At 45.3% G+C, this 26,686-nt stretch overlaps 1 protein-coding gene across 2 annotated transcripts in view; it reads right to left on the bottom strand.

Annotated features, from left to right (window-relative positions):
* The window catches only part of LOC138246151 (cytosolic phospholipase A2 gamma-like), a 643,618-nt gene that overhangs the window by 58,021 nt on the left and 558,911 nt on the right, over positions 1-26,686 (bottom strand). The gene's annotated exons all lie outside the window — the stretch shown is intronic.

Raw genomic sequence — 26,686 nt, 5'->3', positions numbered from 1 at the left:
ATTTGTAACTATCTGATGATAAATTGTAATTGTCTGTTTGCCTTTTCTTTCTAGGTACCAACTGCTCTTTTGATAGAGTCCATAGTTAGATGTTTTCCAAATTTGTGTTGCTAAAATTGTTTTGCATGAAGCCCAACATGCTGATGCTAATTTGAGGTTAGTTAAGGTGTTCACTAATATCTACTGCAAATAAACAAATGACTGAATTCTTGCTTTGTTAAATAACGTGCTAATGCTACTCTGCTAAAGTTGATTCATGTTGACGTTGTGCTTTGATCTATGTTTTGATAAAGTCGTACTCGAGTTGCCATATTTTTGTGGTTTTGATGTGCTTATTGATGTTGAGACTAATAAATATGATACTAGATTGTAACTAATAGGGAATAAATATCCTAAATCTTACTAGATTTGCGTGGTTATTCATGACCGCAAGGTCAAGGTGTGTTCGATTCTTATTGCATGTTATTGATTAGCTCGATTGATTAGTTATTGTGAATATTGATGAGGTTATTGAATTCCTGATTGAAATGCTTAACGGATATCTCGTTCTGGTCCCCAAACGCGGTCAAATGATTCATTGGCCTAAAACGAGTCCCCTTGTAAGTAAATCATCAAGGTTTGGACGTGTTATCAGTTCTGGTAGCAGAGGATGGTTTCGGCCCTTTGGGGCCCTAGGACGAGGGACCATTGTTTGAAATTAGTTTTGGAATAATGCAAATTGGAGAGATGACGTGCCCCCAAGTCCCAAATGACTTTCCCGGAATCTCAGAGCTTGCTGAAGTGATTTAGGTATTTTCTCGGCGTTCTAGTGATAGAGTGAGTGACGTAGGGTTTACGCTTGCACAGCTTATGCATACCGCAGGTGAATTGTGAAGTTTGTGAGAATTTTAGGCCAGGTGATGTTTTAGTAGGAGTGTGCGTACTCCGCAGTATGAGAGTAGGGAAGTCGGCGAACTTCATGTGAGTGTGGCGCTTTGTGCTCAAAAATTGTCCACGTGTTTGTTGGTGATGTACGAACCCTGCGTGGTCTAAGACTCCGGAGTATATTTATAAGTGTATGAGACACTGGGTTTATGTTGTAATTTACGCGGTTTAATAGGTCAATTGGGCATGGTTGACAAGTCGAGTTTGAGTCAATGTGAGTGAATGAAACTTCGATGGAGATTTGGGGGCATATTTATACTCTGTTTGCGCCGAATGTGCGTCAAAAGTTTTGACGCACAATCGGCGCAAACCCTGCCCCATATTTATACTTTGACGTCCGACGCAGCGTGCGTCAAACTTCCACCATGTGCGCCATTTTTTGGAAGGGGGAACCAGCCTTGCGTTAATTATATGCAAGGTAGGCGTTCCCTTCCAAAAAATGACTTTAAGGCCTGTGCCCCATATTTATACTGTGATGTCATTTTGACGCACAGGAGGGGGCAGGCCTTAAAAAACGACGCACAGCCTGATGGGTGCTGTTTTTTAACGCCTGGGTCAGGGCAGGCGTTAAGGGACCTGTGGGCTCAGAAGGAGCCCAGAGGTGCCCTCCCATGCCCCCAGGGACACCCCCTGCCACCCTTGCCCACCCCAGGAGGACACCCAAGGATGGAGGGACCCATCCCAGGGAAGTTGAGGAAAGTTCTGGTAAGTATTTTTTTTCGTATTTTTTTGTGGCATAGGGGGGCCTGATTTGGGCCCCCCTACATGCCACTATGCCCAATGACCATGCCCAGGGGACATAGGTCCCCTGGGCATGGCCATTGGGCAAGGGGGCATGACTCCTGTCTTTGCTAAGACAGGAGTCATTCCCATGGGGGTTGTGCATTAAAAAAAATGGCGCAAATCGGCTTCAGGCCTGAATTTTGCCTCAGACCTGACTTGCCCCATTTTTTGACGCCTAACCTCCATTTTCCCATACGCCGGCGCTGCCTGGTGTGAGTCATTTTTTTTGACGCACACCAGTCCGCAGCGCCGGCTAACGTCATTCCATAAATAAGGCGCCTGCATGGCGCGCTGGAATGGCGTTAGCCGGAGGTAAAATTTTTGACGCTCAACTGCATTGGCGCAGTTGTGCGTCAAAAAGTATAAATATGGGCCTTGGTGAGTTCTAAAGTGCACTAGGACAAACCATTGAGAAGTCGAGAGTAAAATTTGCGGGTCAAATTTTGCTTGCGAGTGCAGGGTCTGAGAAGGAGAGAGTAGCGGCAGAGGCTAAGAGCAAAATCTCTGTAAAGTTCTGAAGTGATTGTGTTACCCCTTCCTATAGTAAACCGGCAAATTTGAGTTTATTAGTGCTCGCAATATATTGATTTAGTTTTGTGTGAATCGAGAGTGAGGAAGAGAAGCCGCAAGACTTTGGAAGCCTCAGTGTGTGTGAGTGTGACGTCATTGGAGCCGCGCCGGGATAGGTCGGTTAGTGAGAAGGGTCGTGCACGGATTGGCAGCCGTCTGCGAGAGGCAAGTGGTTGAGAAGGTAGGCGAAAAGAGTTCTGGGAATTAAAGTCACTTCCTGATTCGATTGTAGGCAGAATAAAAGACGCAAAAATGAAGTTTTTCAAGGCTTTAAAGTGCACTTTAAGGGGAGATGTGTACATTACCACAAGTGTAGGGGAGCCCACACCGCCAGAGGATAATCCGGCTTATGCTGTAATGGAGGAGAGGGGAGTCGCGCCATGTCTTTGGCTAAAGCAGTGGTGCAAAATGACAGAGAAAGAAGGAAGTTTGGCGTTTCCTGAGCACGGAACTTTCAATATAATGATTTTGGAAAATTTGCGGAGGGTGTTAAATGAGTAAAAGCCACCCCCGAAGCCAGCACAATTTGAAGCGTTAGCAATTTGGGAACTGGTGGCCATACGACAACGGCAGAAGAGGTTTGAGAGGAGAATGAGAAAAGCAGAAAAGACACTAGTGGAGGCTAGGTGGGATAGTGAGCATAAGATTTGGAGAAGAGAAATAATAGACGGAGTTAGGATGTTTCCAGCAATAACTCAAGAAGGCGGAACCCAAGGAGGAAAAGCCACTTATAAGACTGACAAGGGTTCTAGCAAAGGAAAAGAGACTAAGAAGTCTTGGGCAGAGGCAGATGACTCAGATGATGATGAGTTCCTCAATCAGTTGTTACATGATCGATCACCACCATATGCCCTTGATGACAATAGACAAGTACTAGTGCAGGTCCTGTAAACTCAACATAGATATCAGGGAACAACAAACACGGCACAGGTTAATACTGTTGCAACACCAGTCCCGATAAAGAATAGTGGCAATATGTCTACTGCTCCAGAGATGCAGACACAGGTGCAGCAACCACAGGTTCAGAGGCTTTACCCTGATGTCCCAGTGCTAGAGAGTACTACGAGTTTGATGGTGCCGTCAGATCTGGCATACACAAGACCAAGATTAATACAGACTGAGCAAACTCCACTTTCACTGCCTTAGGCACAGCAACAGATGATTCCGAATTATACTCCGGTTACTGGGCCGCAGTTAGCCACAGCACCGTTAATGAATCAGAATGTGGGAGTTAATGCTCCAATGGCTTTGGGAAGCAGGCATCCGCCAGCCTCCATGTTCTTGCCCATTACAGTTGATCCACCAGTACCGTTGTATGCACAGGCAAAGCCTAGTGTATGTGATCAGGGAGTAATGACCCAAGAGATGACAAGAGGAGGGTTCGTAGAGAGCTCTCAAGGAATGACTCCAGTGGAACAGACAATAGACAGATCTAGATCCCTGTTAGAATTCAGTCTGATTGGGGTTCCTCCAGATACTGTGAGGCAATCAGCTTTGGGACTGCTGACTCTGCAGATCTCAAGTGCGAATGTACTGCAAAAACCAATGATGCAGGCTGGAAATATCTCATTGCAAGGCTTAACTGCACAACAGTTGAAGGAATGATTAGACAAGTTAAATTTACCACAGACTACTCCTGCGACAGCAGAGCAGTCAGAAAGAGAAGAGTATCTGAATTTTGTGAGGTGGGGCATGGAAGCAGCTGAACTGGTTGAAGGGAGCTTGGGAGTGAACAGGCTGGAATCATATACTGAAGCAGAATTGAGGTATCTGTGCCCAAAGATAACTAAAGAAGTGAGCAAGGTGCACCAGAAGCTGGCAAACCTGGCAGATAAATATGGCATAGACTTGGACAATATCAGACATCTGAAAAGGAGTTATAAGTTACACTTTGAGCCTAAGGATTTTGATCACATGAGGTCTACTGGAATGAAGGCACACCTTAAAGAAATACTGCAAAGTGCACAAGTTTGGAGAGCGTTAGAAAAGTGGGAAAGCAGATGGGCGAAGAAAAGAGATAAAAGGAAGAGTGACTGCATAGAGCAGCAGGCGAAAGCCGTGCCGGAGACCGGTACAATAAAGATGTTACCCATGAGAGAAACGGCTCGAGGGATTCATGTCCATGTACTGTGGTCTAGAGGTGATAAATTGTCTTTTACAAATGACTTCCCCAGGTTGCGGGAGAAGCCGATAGAGTGGTATCAGCAGATGGACAGGTTTGTGAAGCTTGCGATGTGTCTTTGGGAAGACCTGAATACTCTCTTTGAGATTGTAGTTTCAGCTGATTTGTGGCTCAAGTGCAAGAGGAGTGTGGATTGGCCAACCGCGGAACCCGCAAGGGATAGAGTCACAGGAGCACCATCTCCTGAGGTGATGAAACTCTACTATAAGGTGATTGAGTTTTTGAAGCAGAAAGTTTCACCGCAAAATATTGATTGGCAAAAGATTGATTGAACGGCACAGGCAGCTAAGGAGTCGATACATGCCTAATATGAGAGGCTGTTGAAGGCCTTCAAACACTACAGAGGTTATAGAGGCGAAGGATATGAATCACCTTGTGTTCAGATTTGTTGAAGGATTGAGACCCGAGATTAGTCAGATGATTAAGAATCATTTGATCTGTTGGCAAGTGAAGCTGATTGTTTAGGTGTTGCAGTATGCAAAGTACTGTAGTGACGAGATTGAGTTGAAGCAGAGAAAGTTGAAGGAGAAGGTGATGGTGATGCAAATTAAGGCAGCGCAAGCAGGGATGCAGGGGAATGGTTTACAGCAGATGGTACAATAGCCACAAGGAAATGGGATGTTTCCGACGCAAGTGAGAGGCAGAGGTCGAGGAGGTTTTGTGAACCGTGGTCCAGATCTGAATACTGTAGTGGTTCAAAATGATGTGCAGGGGATGAAGAAGGTGTCATGCTTGCGGGGGTGTTGGACATTGGAAGCGGGAATGCCCGATGATGGTGCAGGAGGGTGTTGTTCAACAAAGCAATGATGTCAGTGCATTCCAAAATGTTAAAGGACCAAGGATGAGAGGTCCAAATCCGTACTTTCAGAATAACATGGTTCAGATGCAGGGTCTTCAACCCATGCAACAAGTGCAGATGCCACGTGTACAACCAGTACAGATGCAGCAAATGCAACAACAGGTTCCCGTGGTACCTAGACAGCAAATGCAGTTGCCCATAGCACCAATGGGACAGCAACAGGTGATGCTTCCTCAACAGGTCACAAGTCAAGGAATGAGTCAAAATAACGCAGTACAACAGTTCCCATTGTGTGGTGAGAATGGAATAAACGATGAATGGTCGGATGAAAGCTCAGACAGTGAGGAGTGTAGGCTTGCAGCGTCCCTAGAAGTAGATCAGAAAGGGCCCTATGTTCAGGACGAGATGTTCTATCACCTGTTCCAATGAGGGAATTGAGGTGCAGACAAACAGTGACGATGAAGGGGATGATGGTCAAATATCAGATCCTGAGACAGAAACGACGGATGAGGAATACCCTCTGATTAACTTCTTCCCAATGTTCATAGTGACTGATCTGCCAGTAGATTTGCAGGGGGCAGTCAGAGAGAAAGTGTGGAACTTGAGGAAAGGAAGTGGGACTGATAAAAGGAGTAGAACCAGTTAAAGTTAGTGTGAAGCCAAATGCTGTGTTCCCCCAGGTACCACAGTACCACATGGCGCAAGATGTCCTCATACAGGTAGCGCAACTGATTGCAGACTTTGTGAAGCAGGGAGTTTTGAAAGAAGTGATAAGCAGTCCATGCAATTCACCAATAATGGGACTGAGAAAGCCTTGTGGGAAAGTTTGAATTGTTCAAGAGTTGAGAAAGATAAATGACATAGTGGTGAAATGTTGCCCAGTGGTGCCAAATCCAGCTGTGATTATGTTCCAGGTTCCATGTGATGCAGATTGGTTCTCAGTAGTTGATTTGCCACAAGCGTTCTTTTCTTTGCCTCTTCAGGAGGACAGCCAATTTCTTTTCAGTTTCAAATTCCTGGATAAGGTTTACAGTTGGTGTCGAATTCCTCAAGGGTTTTCGGAATCACCTTCCTTCTTCAATCAGATCCTGAAGAATGATTTGGAGTCATTGGAATTGCCTTTTCAATGACTCTAGTGCAGTACATTGGTGAATTATTGATTGCATCTAAAACTAGGGATGATTGCAAATACTATACTATTGCCTTATTGAATGGGCCTAAAGTGTCCCCAAAGAAGCTGCAGTATTGTCAGAAAGAGGTAAAATACTTAGGTCATCTAATTCAAAAAGGATCAAGGAAGTTATCCAGGGAAAGAGGGACTGCCCTATTGCAGATGAATCCCCCAACAACACTGAGAGATGTCAGGATGTTTTTGGGAATGGTGGGTTACTGTCACCCGTGGATCCCGAATTTTTCAGTCATCTCCAAACCATTGGTGAGACTGATGATTAAGGATGGGCCAGATGTCCTAACACTGTCAGAGAAAGAAATGAAGGCGTTTACTGAGCTGAGAGAGTGCATGTGCAGGGCTCCAGCCCTAGGCATGCCTGATTACATGAAGCCTTTTGTTCTGTTTTGTCATGAACATGATGCATGTTCTTTGTCTGTCCTGACACAGGTCCATGGAGGTGTAAACCGACCAGTAGCATATTTTTCAGCTACTTTGGACCCTGTTGCAGCAGCCTTACCAGGTTGTCTGCGTGCAGTAGCAGCAGTTGGTCAAAGCCTCGCACAATGTGAAGACATAGTGATGGGACATCCTTTAACAGTTATGGTCCCACACTCGGTTGAGATTTTGTTAACCCGTACAAAAACGCAGCACATGACAAATGCAAGACTGACGAAATATGAAACGATTATATTGGGGTCACCAAATGTAACGTTGAAAAGATGTACAGTGCTGAACCCGGCAACTTTGCTTCCAAATGAAAATACAAAAGTCAAGGAAGCTGATGAAGTAAAACATGATTGTCTAGAGGCCTGATATTAAAGATACCCAATTGGAAGAAAATGACAAAATTATCTTTGTTGATGACTCGTGTTTAAGAGACTCAGTGGGAGTGCTGAGAGCCGGATACGCTGTATGTACGATCACTGGTATCCTTGAAGCGTCTTGGCTTGAGAGAGTATATTCTGCCCAAGTGGCTGAATTGGTTGCCCTTACCAGAGCCTCCCATGCCGCTGCCGAATTGAGAGTAACTATCTATACTGATAGCAGATACAGATTTGGAATTGTCCATGATTTTGGCCAACTATGGTCACAGAGGGGTTTCCTGACCTCTTCTGTTTCTCCAGTGAAAAATGGTGAAAGAATTAAGGAGTTGTTGCACGCGATTCAGTTACCTCATGAAATTGCCGTGGTGAAATACAGCGCTCATTTAAAATCACAAGACTTTGTTTCAGTGGGAAATGGGTATGCGGATCAAGTCGCAAGGTTTTGCGCATTGAACTGTATATCGTTCAAAGATCAGTGGGATTGTTACCTCAAACAGAAAATGGGACATGCACAGGTTATTCTTTGAGGGTGGTTGACACGTTTGGAGGAATTAAAATTGTTGCAGGGACGTGCCAGTAAAGATGAGAAACGTTCTTGGGTTAGGATGCAATGTGTACAAAGACCAGATGACTTGTGGGTTTCAGATGAGGGGAAAATAGTTTTGCCGAACAGTCCCCTGTCACAGTTTGCAAGGTTTTACCATGGGCAAGCACATATTGGGAGAGATGCCATGATTAGGTGGTTAAAAATTGACTGGTTCAACCCAAAATTCAGACAAGCTGCAGAAGTGATGTGCCACAGGTGCTTCATCTGTCAACAGATGAATGCGGGGAAAGGGACAGTGGTGAATCTGAGCCACATTAGGAGAGCAGGAGGTCCATTTAGCAGAATGCAGTTGGATTTTATTGAGATGCCCATTTGTGGAGGTTTGAGATACGTGTTAGTGATTGTGTGTATCTTTAGTCACTGGATTGAAGCATACCCTACACGTAGAAATGACAGTCTCACAGTAGCAAAGCTGCTGCTTAGGGAGTTGATACCATGTTTCGGGTTTCCGATCTCTTTAGAATCAGATAGAGGAAGTCACTTCAACAATGAGGTGGTTGAGCTATTGTGTGCAGCATTGAACATTGAACAGAAGTTGCATTGTAGTTACCGCCCTGAAGCCTCAGGATTAGTGGAGCAGATGAATGGTACCCTGAAGTCGGGAATGGCAAAGATGTGTGCAGCTACAAATTTGAAATGGCCTGATGCATTGCCTTTGGTGCTAATGTCAATGAGAAATACACCTAACAAGAAAACAGGACTGTCTCCTCATGAAATTCTCAGGGGTCGAGCCATGAGACTGCCCGCAGTGCCTGCGAATGCTCTTGTGAATATCACAGATGATATGGTGTTGGACTACTGCAAGGGTCTGGCTGACGTGGTCCGCTCTTTCTCTCACCAGGTGGAGGCTACTACATTGCCACCGATAAATGATCCAGGACACAATCTGAAAGCTGGTGTCTGGGTTGTCATCAAGAAACACGTAAGGAAGTCATGTTTGGAGTGTTGGAAGGGGTCATATCAAGTAATACTAACGACTACTATTGCTGTGAAGTGTGCGGGAATTCCGAACTGGATCCATGCCAGTCATACGAAAAAAAGGTGACGTGTCCAACTGATGAGGAAGTCGAGTTGTTGAAAGTACCAACAACAGAGAAGGAAGTCTCGGGCCGGAGAGTGATCGAAGGGGAACTGAGACAGAAGGAGAGCCTGTTGAGAATGGCTTAGTCACTCCAAAAAGAGACGAAGGAGAAGAGACCCAGAGGGGTGACGGTGAGCCTATCTCAACTGAGGCACCAGGAGGACCAAGTCTGAAGGAGGTTCTCCCAGAAGCAGACGAATATGGAAATGTAATAGAGCCCCTGACAGACCCAGAAGGTGAAGAAGTTGAGGAGGAAGAGAGTCAGAGTATCCAGACTCCTCCTGAGCAAATTGCAGGTCCATCAAGAGAAAACACCATGGAGTCAGAGGAGGGTGACAAGCTTCATAAAGGAAGAGCCAAGACCAGAGAGACATTGAAAGGAGACAAGTGCCCAGAATTGCAAGTGACTAAGGGAAAAGTGGTTGTCGAAGATGCAATAGAGGAAGAGGTTGATACAACAAGGAGAGAAGATCTGAGTGAAGGAGAGTTGCAGGGTGATCGCAAGTTGGAAAGAAAGAGGGTGGAAAACAGAAGATACGGGGGTCCTGAATAGGCATACGCAACATCAGCTGAGTGGCAACAAGAGTTCTTGGCGTTCAGTTTTGATCAAGAAGTCCCAGGTCAGTACTTTGGTACCTGAGTCTGGCCAGAGAAAGAGACTGTGTTGATGTGAAAAATTTGAATTGAAGAAAGCTGAGAAAAGAGACTGATAAATTACCGGATGTGACACTGTTAACCTGAGTAGACTTTTGAGAACTGAGTTGATAAGCTGCTAACCTGAATTGACAAGGATCCTGGGAGTGAATGAGGAAGCTGTAAATACTTGTTAAAGGAAGACTTTGCTTTGCTGGAAAGAAGAAAAGGCTTTACCCATCCTCTGTTGGTTGTTATTTGAACTAATAATACTTCGCTTTCTGATTCTTTACAGATTATGGCTACCACTAGAGATGATAATAAGGGAAGTAGGCATTTCAAATGTTTGGGTGTTGTATTAGGTGTCGTATGTGTGATATTCATCATAGTGGTGATTGTGGGTATGCCATTGGTGGATAAGAGTGAGACTAACAATTCTACAATTCATGAGACCGCTGCTACACTAACAGCCTGGGAGAGGTTTGAGCAAGACACAAGATATTTGCATGAGGGAACTAATGCTAAAGGGGAACTATCTACTAATGTTTTCTATTGCTTGCTGAGTGAGTATGTTAACACAATGGATGCAAAAGATTGTTATGTGTGTACACAGATTCCTGTTACGGTACAAGAGGGAGTTACCTATCATAGTTTGCCTTTAACGTATGGATTAAGCTGTAGTTTGTTACTAACACGATTCTAGAACCAGGAAGAGATTCAGTACTTCTATTCGAACCCTGATCTTGTGTTTGCTTATGTGCCTATCATAGAGGATTTGAATAGTGTAGCTAAATACCATAGTATAAAATTAGTTAAGGGGTTCTTTGAAGCGATATTAACAATTAGTACATCTTATGCACGTCGCAATAATTTGACATGTTTGCTTACACCTGTAGAGAAGAGCTTTCTATATCACACGGAAGATAGAAGAAGGGCTTTGAAAGGGAAATTGGAGAAAGGATTGCAGCAACGATCTTTTATTAGTAGTGAGAGTTATAGTGCGGTTAGAGAACAAGGGAAATTAGCTTTAGATGCACTACACGTAGGGAAGCTTTGCATAACGCGACCAAAGTCATATTATGACAATGTGTATGTGGGAACAAGCGAATGTAAGCATGTGTTTTTGTTTCAGAGTAAGTGGACGTTCATGTTAAATGGACAGTATCCAGCGATCCCTGGGATCTATTATATATGTGGACTTAATGCGTATTACCGTCTTCCAAAGGGATGGTATGAGACATGTTATTTGGGGATAGTTTTCCCAAAGATATATCATTTAGAGGATTTGAAAAAGTTTCCGATATTGTCTGAATTACATCGTACTAGACAAAGGAGAGAGACTGCTGCTGGTGTAGTAGGAGACATATTTGGGGTAATAATTCCTTCAGTGGGAGTTATTTTGAACTCGATGAAAATTTGAAATTTGTCTACTATTATGAATAGCATGCTGACAAATTTTGCAGGGGCTATACTCCTGATGGATACTAAACTTGCTGGGGAGAGGGCTATGACTCTTCAAAATAGGCTTGCTTTAGACATTCTTTTATCGAAAACTGGCGGAGTTTGTAAAATTCTTAATGAGCGACATTGTTGTGCCTATATACCTGATAATAGTAATGAGCTTAGAAGTATGCTTACTAACCTAACAAGAGATAGTACAGATTTGAAGGAACTGAAAGAACCAGGTGTTTGGGAAAAGGTTGGAAAGGGACTTGCTAAGGTGGGAAGTTGGTTTAGTAATATTTGGCATGGGATATTGGCAAAAATAGTATAGGGAATATTGATTGTTCTAGCTTGCTTATTTGGATTATGGTTGTCGTGCAAAATTAGTAAAAGAATTAAATTGAAAATGGCGAAAAATAATAAGAGTATGTAAGAAAGGAAAAGGGAGAAAATGTTCAGAGCTAAATTAGAAGGGGCAAAGTTGAGAGAGGAAATTGAAATGAGGGAATTTTAAGATGCAAATTGTAAAGGGAAAAAGGTTTGTGTGATGACAAGAGTCATCAGAGGAGGGATTGTTGATGTGTGACTTTTAAAATAGATATTAACATGAAAAGCTTGCAATATAATGTATAATGAAGCCGCATAGAAATGTTTTAATGTAGAAATGTGTTAATGTGCGCGTTTGAAATGTGCCCACGGGGAGTGGCCACCAATGTATATGATGACTAATGAAATTGACTAATGATGAACTAACAATGTTCTAATGTATGATTTTATGTTAACATTAAGAATTACGTATTAACATTTTGCTAAATTAATCACTAGGCCTTAGTTAGCAAGGGTCTGGGCCTAGCTGCCTGGTCTCATATTAAACTGTGTTTTTCTAACGTGCAATGTGCTGCTTTCCTGAAGGACACGAAGCTGTACTTTTCCAGAAGCTAGAGATATGTGTGTAGCTGTAGTACATTCTTTGTCATGGGACCCAACTTGCTCAAGGAGACATTCTTGCCGAATGCAACAGTGTAATTCGCGACAGGTGCAAGGTCGCCTGGACTAGGGGAAGACAAAGGAACTACTGACTGGAGCGACAAGTGTAACTTTTCTTACCTGACATTCTACCCGATGAAGACGTCAATCACAGGAGCCAATAAACTGCATGAGAACTGTGTTAGATGAAAATTTTAGTAAGGTGTGAAAAGGACTATTGGACACAAATAACGATGCACCAAATATTGCCCAATGGGAAATTAGAGACTTGTTAGACAGATTTGATATAAGAACGTGACACAAGGAGAAATCAGCCATTACCGACCATTCTTTGTCATTACTTTGCCACTCTTGAAGCCATTCTTCTTAGCCATTACCTTGCCAATCTTCACTCTCTTGCTACTCTGAGAGACTTCGTCTTTAGCTGTTCTGATACTTTAAACCTTCCTCTTCACCCTATACTTACTTCTCCTCCTTATGAGGAAAGAGCCCTATTCTTAGCTGTATCTTGCTGAGACTTACCTGTTCTATCCTGGCTGATGGCGAATCGACTGATGTCCTGAGGACGAAGACTGACGCTGTATGCTGACCCATTTGGATTTGTAACTATCTAATGATAAATTGTAATTGTCTGTTTGCCTTTTCTTTTTAGGTACCGACTGCTCTTTTGATAGAGTCCATAGTTAGATGTTTTCCAAATTTGTGTTGCTAAAATTGTTTTGCATGAAGCACAACATGCTGATGCTAATTTGAGGTTAGTTAAGGTGTTCACTAATATCGAATGCAAATAGACAAATGACTGAATTCTTGCTTTGTTGAATAACGTGCTAATGCTACTCTGCTAAAGTTGATTCATGTTGACGTTGTGCTTTGTTCTAATGTTCATGATCTATGCTTTGATAAAGTAGTACTCGAGTTGCAATATTATAGTGGTTTTGATGTGCTTATTGATGTTGAGACTAATAAATATGATACTAGATTGTAACTAATAGGGAATAAATATCCTAAATCTTACTAGATTTGCGTGGTTATTCATGACCGCAAGGTCAAGGTGTGTTCGATTCCTATTGCATGTTATTGATTAGCTCGATTGATTAGTTATTGTGAATATTGATGAGGTTATTGAATTCCTGATTTAAATGCTTAACGGATATCTCATTCTGGGAAGTCCCCAAACGCGGTCAAAAGATTCATTGGCCCAAAACGAGTCCCTTTGTAAGTAAATTATCAAGGTTTGGACGTGTTATCAGAAGTGTATTACACTTCAAAGAAAATTGCTAGAAATTCTTCAGTATAAAATAATAATGTACAGTAAATTTTAGAATTTATTTTAAATCTAGAAATAATAAAATACAAGGTATCAGCCGACTAAATTAAACATTATTAATCAATGTATTCAAATATATTGAATTAATTAATAAATAATATTCTAAAAAACAGTTTTTTAACCAATTATTTGCATTTTGTGGGCATTAAAAATTATTAAAAGTTATGTATGGAGTTAACTGAAATTATATTTAATTTTATTAACCAAAGTTCAAAAGTTTAATATTATTTTAAATTGCATCTTAACATTTTCTGTTAATACAGTCATTATTTATCACTGTATACAAACTGTTTAGCATTAAACTAAAATATATTTATTTTAAAAGTTAAAATAATTTTATTTATTAACCCTCATATTGATGTTATTTTAAGTCCCTTCCTCCCTTGCCTTTCTAAGGGAGCATGTTGCAGTGTCTGCGTGCAGCCATGTGCGGTGCTAGGCTTACTGGGAGCAAAGCTGGAGTACATTTACAAAGTGTATTTTGTGAGTAGCACATGGGCTTACTCTTTTGTGAGTGGGAGTTGTGCCCTCCAAAATCCACTCCTTGGCACATCCGGTACCCTTCCTTAATACTGCCTAAACACCTCCCATTTAAGTAAGTATTTCCCATTCTTGAGCTACTCTCATAGATGACTCCTATATTTAATAATAAAACATAGACATGTGTAGAGATCTTTTCAGGCCTGGCAATGACCTCTGCATATAAAGGATAGAAGAGGTGGAGGACTCCTCACATAGGAGTGGTAATAGCATCTTATAATACCTAAGTAGTACTACTGTAATTTCACTAAATGTACTATAAAGGGCAGTTTATGAAGAGGCCTCACACAAGATAAGGGAGTTGTAGACAAGGAGAAATTATTAACAAGAGTTCTAAAATAGTTTCAATCATATTAGGTGCCATTGGACTAAAAAGGAAACACATCATCACATGTTGTGTGTAGGTTTAAACTATATAAAAACAGGAATAATGCTGTCATTAAAAGGGCACTTTTTAAATTCAGGCATTCATAACAGAACGTGAATTCAACACCCACTGTTCAGAAACTAAGGAGCATATTTAAGAAAAGTGCTGCACTGTTCTTGTGCTGCTTAGCGCTCCCTAACGCCACCATGTGTGCGCTGTATTTAAAATATGGTGCACCATGTTGGTAGTTAGGTGACTAGCGTCTGAATTTTCTATGCTAGTCTGGCACTTTGCAGGATTAGCGTTAAAAATGTTGAAGCTAATCCTTCAAAGCACCCAGAGGCCCAATGGGAGCCTCCTTTTAACGGCTGCTCAGAGCAGGCTTTAAAAGTACTGAAAAAACTGGTACAAGGAAATCACTCAGATGTCTTTGCATCATTTTTTCGGCCCCCCGAACGGGAGAGCACCCCTTTGCATACATTAATAGCAAATAGCATGGTAGCCAGACCCAGCCATTGACTAAATAACAAATATTATTCACTGTTATCAAGTGGCTGTGGAGATTGGCAAGAAACTTTACTCTGTACACAGCTACTTGTAACATCGCAGACATTATGTACAATTTGGCCAGCAACCATTTAAATAGCAAATAAAATTAATTATTTACCTGCCAGTTGACTTTATACCTGACATTATGTGCTACTCGGCCGAAAATCATGCAAGACACTTCACTTTTTATCCAGATCCTGGCTAAATAGCAGATATGTAGTATTTGAATGACAGCCTTATCAGTAGAAAACCAACCAGTATTTACTTAAATGCTGGCTGAATAGCATAAAAACTATACTATGTATATGGTGGTCATGCAAATAGCAGAGAGACGTCACTATTCACTCTTTACAAAGATGCTGTCTAAATAGCACACATGAGTTACGATTTGGATAATGGCTGTGAAAATGGCAATGAGACTTCATTATTGAACTGGACACTCTCTAAATAGGAAACAGGATGTTTGATTTGGCCAATGGCTCTGAAAATAGCACAGAAATAACACTATTAATATGGTTGCTGTCTAAACTGCTGAATTACGTATCATTACACCTAACACATATTTCATCAAGCATTGTCCACTAGGCAGAACTGCAAAGAAGGAGTGAACATAAATGACACCAGTCGCATTGTGAGAAATTGGGCTGTTGGTTGACTAGGTTATGAGTCCTGGTGTGAGTCCTGGTCAAGCAACAGCCACAATCCATAGCAGGATGAACCACAAAAAGTCACTACATTAACCTGTGCTTAACCCTGGATATCTTAGCACAAAAATCAGTTGTGCTAAACTTAGAGGCAATGTGTAAAGTATTTGTGTAGCAGACAAACCAACTTAAAAAACAGAGAAAATTGCAATAAATTATTGTACACAAAAACCATCAAAATCCAATTAATAAAACTGGAGATCTGAGTTTTTAAAGTTTTAAGTATAAAATAGTACTTAAAAACAAAAGGTGCCTACTGCGGACAACAGGTCACACTAGACCTCGCCAAAGTCAAAAGTTAAGACCCACTGCAATGAAGCATGGTTCGGATACACAAAGTGGATTGGGCCTGGTCAGTGCTTACCTTTGAGACTAGAAAGCTTTTGAAGAAAGAGTCTCTGAGAAGGAAGACGTTCAGCAGGGCAAGGTATATGAAATACATTCTGAACGCAATTTTAAGGAATCGCTAAAATAGCGATTCCTTAAAATTGCGACCCTGTTTGGAGAGTCGCAAATTGCGACTCTCTAAATTATAAATCGCAAATAAGCATTCCTTATTTGCAATTTCTTAGCACATGTATGAAGCCATTCCTAAATGCGATTTTGGCATTTAGGAATCGCTAATTACCACCAAGTTGAACTTGGTGGTAACCATGTGCAAAATTAAAAAATGCATTTAAAATGCATTTTTAAATTATACATGTAAAGCCACATGCCCTTTTGGCATGTGTGCACTTTACATGTTCCCAAAAAAACTTTTGGGGTGCAGCAGAGGGGGCCTTAGCCCCCCAGCACCCTGGGGTTTTGCATTTCCAAAATTGCAATTTCTGGTTCAGAAATCGCAATTTTGGAAATGCAAAAAATTTGCAGATATGGGATAGCTGCGAATGGGGCCGGTATTGCAATTTGTGAATCGGTAATAGCATTCGCGATTTTTAAGAAATCGGTATTACCAATTCGCAAATGTGATATATGGCACTTTGCGAGTCGGAAATAGCGATTTCTTAAAATGATACATCTGGCCCAAAGTGAAGATTTTTACCTTTGGTCTTAGTCGTTGAGATGGAAGTCAGAAATCTGCAGCAGGACAAAACAGACGGCTGTAGCTGAACTCAGTTCCACGAGGCCAGATACCCCTTTTGTGAAGGACCGCTGAAAAGGATTTGCTGCTGCAGAGAAGAACATAGTAGGAGAAGCCGCAAAGTCAATCCTACTGGCAATGCACTTCGAGTGGATAGGTGAGCAGGTTGATCCCTGTCTCCGCCTGGTTCTCAGAACAATTTTTGGCCAAATGTTGTCTGTCCTCAGGTTTGGAAATTGGTCCTCTGGGCACCTTTAGCACCACAGGAGTGAATGGAGACCTCTTGAGGGTTTAGGACCCACTCAGGTTGGATCCAGGTGTGGGTTCAAGATCTTGAAAGCCTGTCATGGCCCTGTGACTTTGAACAAGAAAGCAACAAAACTAGCTCTTAGAGTCACTTCTGGAGTCTTGGATACAGGTGACGGTGCAGGGCTCCATAGCAGGGATTGCCTCTGAAGGTTCAAGGCAGGCTCCAAGCAAGGCAGTCCTTCCAGGTACAGTAGCTTTTTGACAGAATGCACAGAAGGTCACAGCAGCAGGCAGTCCTCTGAGAGTCCCTGTGCAGGTCCAGTATTGAACTGAAGAGTGGATCTGAGAGCTCTATTTTTATACCCTGGTATCCTGCTCCTACATGTTGGGTGAAAATCCAAAAGTGTTCTTTGACATTCCAGGAGTTTGCTGCCTCTCCTATCCTGACTCCTAGCATGCTGCACTGACAATACAGGGTCATTAAGCCTATTGTGTGGCAGCAGAGCTCAGCCTATTCAGGTGTAAGTGGGCTCAGCCCCATCATCACATCCTGCCAGTATTAAGGGAATTTGGGCCCTGCTAATCTCACTATTGCGTTACTAGCTGGGAGGAATTCTCAAGGTGTCAACTGTCAGTTATTCCCAAACATGTGACCTACTGTAAGCTGCAGGCACAGGGGGCTAAGGAAAGGAAAATGCAAACTTTCTAAAAGTGTTATTTTCAAATTCGCAATGATAAATCCAACTTTGCCATTAAAGAGGGTTTATCACCACAAGTTCGTAGATGTCAAACATTATATATCTACCACCTCTGGTTTAGGAATTGGAGCTTAAAAAATATAAAAAACAATCCCCAATGTCATCCTATGGGAGGGGTAGGCTTCACAGTAATGAATAATACACTTGGGATTTGTCCCTACTATGACATGTAAAACTTAAAAGTATATGTCCTACCTTTTATTTACACAGCACCCTGCCCCATGGGCTACCTAGGGCCTATGTCAGGGGTGACATGTAATAAATGGGGAATTTAAGCATTGGCAAGGGGTTTTAAATGCCAAGGCAACATGGTAGTGGGACACTGCCGTCAGGCTGTAATGACAGGCTTGGGACATGTTTAAAATGCTGCTTAAATGGGTGGCACAGTAAGTGCCACAACCCACTGGTAGCATTTAATTTTTAGGCCCTAGGTATATGATATAGTACTCTACATGGGACTTACATGCAAATTAAATATGCAATCAGGTGTATGCCAATCAAACCATGTTTAGGGGAGTGAGCACTTGCACTTTTGCAATCGTTAGCAGTGATAAAGTGCACAGAGTCCTAAGGCCAACAAGCAAAAATCCAACAAAAAGTAGGAGGAGGAAGGCAAAACATTTGAGGGTTACCCTATATTGAAGGCCATTTCCAACACTCATTATGCATGTTGTTAGAAATGGGGTCTTTGGTTGACAGTCAGGTTACCCCCTGTTCAAGCAAGGACCCTCACTCAAGTCAGGGTAAAAGAGAATCACCCTCAGCTAACCCCTGCTTACCCTCTTGGTAGCTTGGGAGAGCAGTAGGCTTAACTTCAGAGTGCTAGGTGTAAAGTATTGGTACCAACACACACAGTAACGTAATGAAAGCACTACAAAATGACACAACACCAGTTTAGAACAATAGGAAATATTTATCTAAACAAGACAAGACCAAAACGACAAAAATCCGACATACACAAGTCAATTTATGAATTTTTAAAGCTTAAACTCAAAAATAGCGCTTAGAAACACAAAATGCTTTGATGAGGTGTTAACACAACGCCGTGACGGAGTCGTTCCCAACAATCCGACACCAGTGGTGCCAGACACGGAGCCGCATAGACCCCCAAGTACAGTACCTTTAGTGAAGAGTGAAGACAAGTCGATGTGCGAAGTCGGAGATCGTGGCGTCTGTGCGAAACGTTAAATCTGCGCACTTCGATGGCGGTGGTCACGACGTGGTGCAGTGACTTCCATGGAGTCGCGAACTTCAGCAGGGCTGCAGCTGCGTCGGGCCTGCGAAAGTCGACGCATTCCAGCGAAGATCACGGAGTCGGTTGCAGGCGGCGTCACCTGATTCAGCAGCGGTGGCGGTCCGGAGTCGTCAGAAGTCGATTTCCTTGGATTTCCACCAGCTTTCCTTCCAAGGGCCCAGGGACTGGATAGGGCACCACTTGTCAGAGCAGGAGTCTCTCCAGAGACTCCAGGTACTGGCAGAGAGAAGTCTTTGCTGTCACTGAGACTTCAAACAACAGGAGGAAAGCTCTAAATCAAGCCCTTGGAGATTTCTTCACAAGATGGAAGGCACACAAAGTCCAGTCTTTGCCCTCTTACTCTGGCAGAAGCAGCAACTGCAGGATAGCTCCACAAAGCACAGTCAGAGGCAGGGCAGCACTTCTCCTCAGCTCTTCAGCTTTTCTCCAGGCAGAGGTTCCTCTTGATGTCCAGAAGTGATCTAAAGTCTCTGGTTTTTGGTGCCCTTCTTATACCCAATTTCTCCTTTAAAGTAGGCCTACTTCAAAGTAAAGTCTCTTTTGAATGCAAAATCCTGCCTTGCCCAGGCCAGGCCCCAGACATTAACCGGGGGTGGGGACTGCATTGTGTGAGGACAGGCACAGCCCTTTCAGCTGTAAGTGACCACTCCTCCCCTCCCTCTTAGCACAGATGGCTCATCAGGAAATGCAGACTACATCCTAGCTCCTTTTGTGTCACTCTCTAATATGAGGTGCAACCAGCCGAACTGTCAAACTGACCAAGAAAGGGAATCCACAAACAGGCAGAGTCACAGAAATCGTATAAGCAAGAAAATGCTCACTTTCTAAAAGTGGCATTTTCAAACGCACAATCTTAAAATCAACTTTACTAAAAGATGTATTTTTAAATTGTGAGCTCAGAGACCCCAAACTCCACATGTCCATCCGCTCCCAAAGGGAATCTACACTTTAATCAGATTTAAAGGTAGCCCCCATGTTAACCTATGAGAGGGACAGGCCTTGCAGCAGTGAAAAACGAATTTAGCAATATTTCACTGTCAGGACATATAAAACACATTACTATGGGGGTCATTACAACATTGGCGGTAAATGCCGCTTACCGCCGTGCAGAAGACCGCCAACACACAGCCACGGCCACAGAATTCTGCCACAGCTATTATGACCCACAGCTCGGAATCCGCCAAAATTTAGTCAGCCACACAAGTCCGCCACACCAAAGGTCAGTGATAAACTGGCGATAACAAAACCTCCACCGTCACGCCAACAGGAATACTCCCACACTATCACGACCCACAAATCCACACGGCGGTCTTTCAACCACGGTATTCCATTGGCGGTACACACTGCCGCGCTCAAAATACACACACATTTACAAAACACTACCACATTGGAAAAATCGAAATACACACACCTGAGACACATACACACACATCACTCCCACACATCCAATGCAATATAAAACACACACCCACATCACCCACAAAACCCTTACGACCACAATTGTGACTGAAGACACCACCATCTACAAACTAGCGTCCACAGGCACTCAACACCATAACTCACACAACATCCACGCACAAAACATCACACACCCCTAAACATCACCCCACACATCACAACACACACCCCCACACATCACCCACACCACCCCATGGCACCGCAAAGACACCCCAGGTTCTCTGAGGAGGAGCTCAGGGTCATGGTGGAGGAAATAATCTGGGTAGAGCCACAGCTATTTGGATCACAGGTGCAGCACACCACCATAGCTAGGAAGATGGAGCTATGGCACAGAATTGTGGACAGGGTTAATGCAGTGGCACAGCACCCAAGAACACGGGATGACATCAGTAAGAGGTGGAACGACCTACGGGGGAAGGTGCATTCCGTGGTCTCAAGACACAACATTGCAGTTGAGAGGACTGGCGGCGGACCCCCACCTCCTCCCCCACAACTAACAACATGGTAGGAGCAGGTCTTGGCTATACTGCATCCTGAGGGCCTCGCAGGAGTAGCTGGAGGAATGGACTCTGGTGAGTCAAATCTTAACTATTACATCCCCCACCCTACCTGCATGCTATCACATACCCCCACCCTCGCCCTCACCCCATCACTCTAACTCCTCACATATGTCCCACTATCACAACCCACCCATCCCAACACCAAGCCCTGCATGCAACACCAAAGCATGGACACCCATCACCAATGCTTTGCCACTGCACATACCCACACACACCCCTAAACAATTATCACACAAGGTCCCACAGAAGAATGCAAGCACTGGGGTACAGGGTCACCCACCCATTGCACACCATGGCACACACAGATGCAATAATCATGCCTTTACACCCCTGCAGGATCCCTACCCAACGTCACCGGAGAGGAGGGTCCAGACATGTCCACTCCACCCACAGAAGAGGCCCACAGTGATGACAGTAGCTCTGTCCAACTGGATCTAGATGACCAGCCCGGCCCATCTGGGACCTCGGGACAGTCGGTTCCCCTCACACTGGCACAAGCCACAACAGAGCATCCACCCTCTGGAAACTCCAGCACAGCACCCACCCAGCGGGCCCATACCTCTGTCCCCAGGACATGTCAAGCAGTAGTGTGTCCACCACTACAGGGATCCCAGGCTAACCTACCACCCCAACAACACCAGGGACCTGGGGGCAGTGGTAGTGGGCACACGGTTCAGGGGACAGAGGCCCAGGAACACAGGGGAACTGGGAGGGCTGCTGTGCGACAGGGGGAGGACAGGCCCAGGGAACCCACTCTCCACAAGGCCCTCTCCAGGAGACGATGGCAAAGGTACTGGCCAAGTTTCAGGAGACCCAGCGGCTGCAGGAGGAACAGTATTTGGGCTTCAGGGAGGAACTCAAATCCATCAACACCACCCTGGACACCATTGTAGGGGTGCTGAAGGAACTTGTCAACACCAGGAGGGACACTGTTGCACAATAAGGGGCCCCTGACACTAGCCTGAACTGCCCACCACGTCCGCCGGCGCTAGTGGACAGGAGGCACCGCCACAGGGCCACGACAGCAGCAGCCCACCCCCTGCAGATGGAGAACCACCCGCATGCGGTCCCTGAGATCCAGGACAAAGACAGAGAACAATGCCAAGACCCCCACCAAGAAATGAGACCACCCTGATTGTCATCCTTCTGTCCCACTTTGTCACCCTGTCCATCCTTAAACTGCCCTAGCTCCACTTCCTGTGCCCCTTTGGACAATGCACCTGTGAGACAAATAGACTGGACTCTGCCATGGACATTCCTCCACCATCACCCCTGACCACTTTAATACCACCTCCACCATTTTGCACTTAAATAAACACCCTTAAATCACGAAACAAACTGGAGTCAGTGTGTGCTTTCTAAAATGTGTATTTGCAATAACTGTGTAAAAATGCCATATCCATTGTATTGTTAACATACCTACGTCACACAGCTTTAGTCCATGCAGCAACAAAGCAGATGGCACACAGTGGAACCCACATCTGTGAAATTGAAAGGGAAAGTGACAACTCAGGGTCCATACACTGGGTGAAAGCGACAGACAGATGAGAGGTGGAACAATTATATCAAATGTAGCAGGCAGTGATGTCTTCTTACCTGTATTTCACTGGAAGTACTGATGAATCACCGTGTTTCTGTTGTCGATGTCCTCTTCTTCTGATTCTTCTTCTTCACTGTCCACAGGCTCCACAGCTGCCACAACACCTCCATCTGGACCATCCTCCTGCAGAAAAGGCACCTTTCGTCGCAAAGCCAAATTGTGAAGCATGCAGCAGGCCATGATGATCTGCCACACCTTCTTTGGTGAGCAGAATAGGGAACCACCTGTCATATGGAGGTACCTGAACCTGGCCTTCAGGAGGCCGAAGGTCCTCTCTATAACCCTCCTAGTTTGCCCATGGGCCTCATTGTAGCGTTCCTCATCCCTTGTCCAGGGATTCCTCACTGGGGTCAGTAGCCATGACAGGTTGGGGTGGCCACAGTCACCTGCAAATGTTGAGGGAAATCTGTTAGACACACACTAACTCTTAGGGACATCCCCAGACCCAGACACCTAGTCACACTGTATAGGCTCCATGTCCTCACCTAATAGCCACACATGGTGCCTCTGCAGTTGCCCCATCACATAAGGGATGCTGCTATTCCTCAAAATGTAAGCGTCATGCACTGAGCCAGGAAACTTGGCATTCACATGGGAGATGTACTGGTCGGCCAAACACACCATCTGCAGATTCATTGAATGGTAACTCTTCCGGTTTCTGTACACCTGTTCACTCCTGCGGGGGGGGTACCAAGGCCACATGTGTCCCAACGATGGCACCTATGATGTTGGGGATATGTCCCAGGGCATAGAAGTCACCTTTCACTGTTGGCAAATCCTCCACCTGAGGAAAAACGACGTAGCAGCGCATGTGTTTCAGCAAGGCAGACAACACTCTGGACGACACGTTGGAGAACATAGGCTGGAACATCCCTGATGCTATGGCCACTGTAGTTTGAAAAGACCCACTTGCCAGGAAATGGAGTACTGACAGCACCTGCACTAGAGGGGGGATTCCTGTGGGATGGCGGATAGCTGACATCAGGTCTGGCTCCAACTGGGCACACAGTTCTAGGATTGTGGCATGATCAAGTCTGTAGGTGACAATTACATGTCGCTCCTCCATGGTCGACAGGTCCATCAGCGGTCTGTACGCCGGAGGATGCCGCCACCTCCTCACCTGCCCCAGCGGACGTGCTCTATGGAGGAGAACAGCTAGCAGAGGGTCAACCAACACTGAGGTACGTTAACACAACTTTATTCCTCAATTTTTTAAAATTGCTATGTGCCTGTATTAGTGTGTATGCAAGGCCTAGATATGTGTGACGCATTTAAAATTAATGCCATGTGGCCCCCTGAAATGGCATCTGCCTGACCTGTAATGTGTGACAAGGGGATATGAGGTAACTGCGCTGGCGTTGTACACCATCGCGGTAGGCGGTCGAAGACCGCGGCACAATCCTGCATTGGTTAGCATTAGACCCTATGGGTCCGAGGAGCCAATGACGATGTACACCGGCGGTGACGGTACGCACCGCCACGGACGCCACCGCCATTTTCTCTCTGTTCACTCACTTGATCCCTGATCTTCAACAGGAGAGGACCTACACTGCAAGTGCTGCTGTGACCTCAGTCTGCAAGAGACAATGGCTCATGTGTCTGGGGAAAGGGCCCCTGCCATCAGCACGGAGGAGTTGGAGAAACTGGTGGATGGGGTCCTCCCCCAGTACACACTACTCTACGGTCCTCCAGACAAACAGGTAAGTACACTGTGAGCATGCCGAATGGGCAATGCCTGTGTGGAGTGGTGTGGATGGAAGATGGGGAGGGAGAATGAGGCGTGCATGAAACGACGGTGAGCGCATGTGCGTCATGGCAAGGGTAGGGACGCGGGCCAATGACTGTGAAGGTGCGGACGGTTATATCTTCTCCTTTTCCCCTGTACTATTCCTGTAGGTCAGCGCCTACCAGAAAAAGGATATTTGGCGTGCCATCGCCAAGGAAGTCCGGACCCTGGGGGTCCACCACAGACCACTGCCGTAAAAGATGGGAGGACATTCGCCGCTGGAGCAGGAAGACGGCGGTGGCTCAGCTGGGGGTGGCCTCCCAACGTGGGAGGGGTGCCCGACGCACCATGACCCCCTGATGTTCCGGATCCCGGCGGTGGCGTATCCGTAGTTGGATGGGCGCTTGAGGGCATCACAGCAGCCACAGGGTGGTGAGTACACTCTCATTCAGCTGATTCTGTGTGCAGTGGAGGTGTCTGGGTGAGGGAGGTGGGCTATGAGTTCCCCTAGGCCAGGGCGATTTTAGTAGGCAAGGTCCCATCGTAAGGCAGGCCATGTGGCACTCCACCCCACCTGTGTTCAGAGCCAACTACACATAGTCAGGCTCCTGTGACTTCCATGTGTGCAGCAATTGGGCATAGGCCTTGTACCCCATGTCCCTGTGATTAATTAGGGAACTCAAAGTGCACGACGTAGTGCAGGAGGCTTCTGTGTCTGTAGTGTCCGGCAACTGTAGCGGTATTGCATGCACTCAACATGGCTTTCTTCTGTCTCCCCCCCCTTTTTGTGGTCTCCCTGTTCTTGTGTGTATTAGCATCATCAGGCGGAGGAGCAGTGGCACCGGAGCAAGAGGGAGCTGCATCCCACATAGCCTGTGGAGCTCCACGGCGGGGACAGGAGCTGAGACCAGCGACACGGACTCCTCCTCTGATGTGAGCTCCCTTGCGGTGGTGGGCCCCACTGTGCCCACTGCATCTACAGGTACAGCCGCCACCCCCCCTACCAGCACCACCCTCCCAGTAGTCCCTCAGCATGTGCCTCGTGGCCGCTCACCCAGGAGGGTGGGCATCTCCCCACCCCAGGCACCTCAGCCCCTGACCCAGTCAGCCCTGCTGCCCTCAGTGAGGAGGCCATTGACCACCTCAGGTCCCTCACTGTTGGGCAGTCTACCATTTTGAATGCCATCCAGGGTGTAGAGAGGCAGTTGCAACAGACCAATGCATACCTGGAGAGCATTCATTCTGGCCAGGCTCTGGCCTCAGCACTGATGGCAGCCATTGTCCCTGTGCCCAGGCTCCCGCTCCAACTTCCTCTACCCAGACCCAATGCCCTGTACCTCAGTGTAGGAGGCTGGCCTGGCTTGTAGTGGGTACCAAGGGGTACTTACACTCTGTACCAGGTCCAGTTATCCCTTATTAGTGTAGAAGAGGTGTTTCTAGCAGCTTAGGCTGATAGAAGATAGTTATAGCAGAGCAGCTTAGGCTGAACTAGGTGACATGCAAAGCTCCTTCTATACCACTGGTGTCATATGCACAATATGATAAGAAAACACAATACACAGATATACTAAAAATAAAGGTACTTTATTTTTATGACAATGTGCCAAAAGTATCTCAGTGAGTACCCTCAGTATGAGGATGCCAAATATACACAAGATATATGTACACAATACCAAAAATATGCAGTAATTGCAAAAGGAAGTAATGCAAGCAGTGTAAAGTTACAGTAGATTGCAATAGGAGCACATAGGTATAGGGGCAACACAAACCATGTACTCCAAAAGTGGAATGCGAACCACGAATGGACCCCAAACCTATGTGAGCTCGTAGAGGGTCGCTGGGACTGTAAGAAAACAGTGAGGGTTAGAAAAATAGCCCACCCCAAGACCCTGTAAGGTAGGTGTAAAGTGCACCTACAACCCCCAGAGAGCACAGAAGTTGTGATAGGGGGATTCTGCAAGGAAACCAACACCAGCTATGCAACAACAGTGGATTTCTGGACCTGAGTACCTGTAAGACAAGGGGACAGTGTCGATAGTGGGCAGATGCCCAGGAAATGCCAGCTGAGGATGCAAGGAAGCTGCCACTGGGTGGAAGAAGCTTGGTGTTCTACAAGAACAAAGAGGACTAGAAACTTCTGCTTTTGAGGATGGATGTCCCACATCGTGAAGACGCTTGCAGGTGTTCCTTGCTTGCTGCTAGGGTTGCGGTAAGGGTTTTTGGATGCTGCTGTGGCCCAGGAGGGACCAGGATGTCGCCACTTGGATAAGGAGACAGAGGGGGCGCCCAGCAAGTCAGGGAGCCCTCACAGAAGCAGGCAGCACCCGCAGAAGTACCGGAACGGGCACTTGGAAGAGGAGTGCACTGGAGTCCACCCGACGTCAGAAAAGGGAGACCCACGACGCCGGAGGACAACTCAGAAGGTTGTGCACTGCAGGTAAGAGTGTCGGGGACCCAGGCTTGGCTGTGCACGAAGGAAATCCTGAAAGAGTGCACAGGAGCCGGAGC

The sequence above is a fragment of the Pleurodeles waltl genome, chromosome 7, assembly GCF_031143425.1.
Source record: "Pleurodeles waltl isolate 20211129_DDA chromosome 7, aPleWal1.hap1.20221129, whole genome shotgun sequence".
NCBI lineage: Eukaryota > Metazoa > Chordata > Amphibia > Caudata > Salamandridae > Pleurodeles > Pleurodeles waltl.
This window is presented reverse-complemented; position numbering and strand designations above follow the sequence as displayed.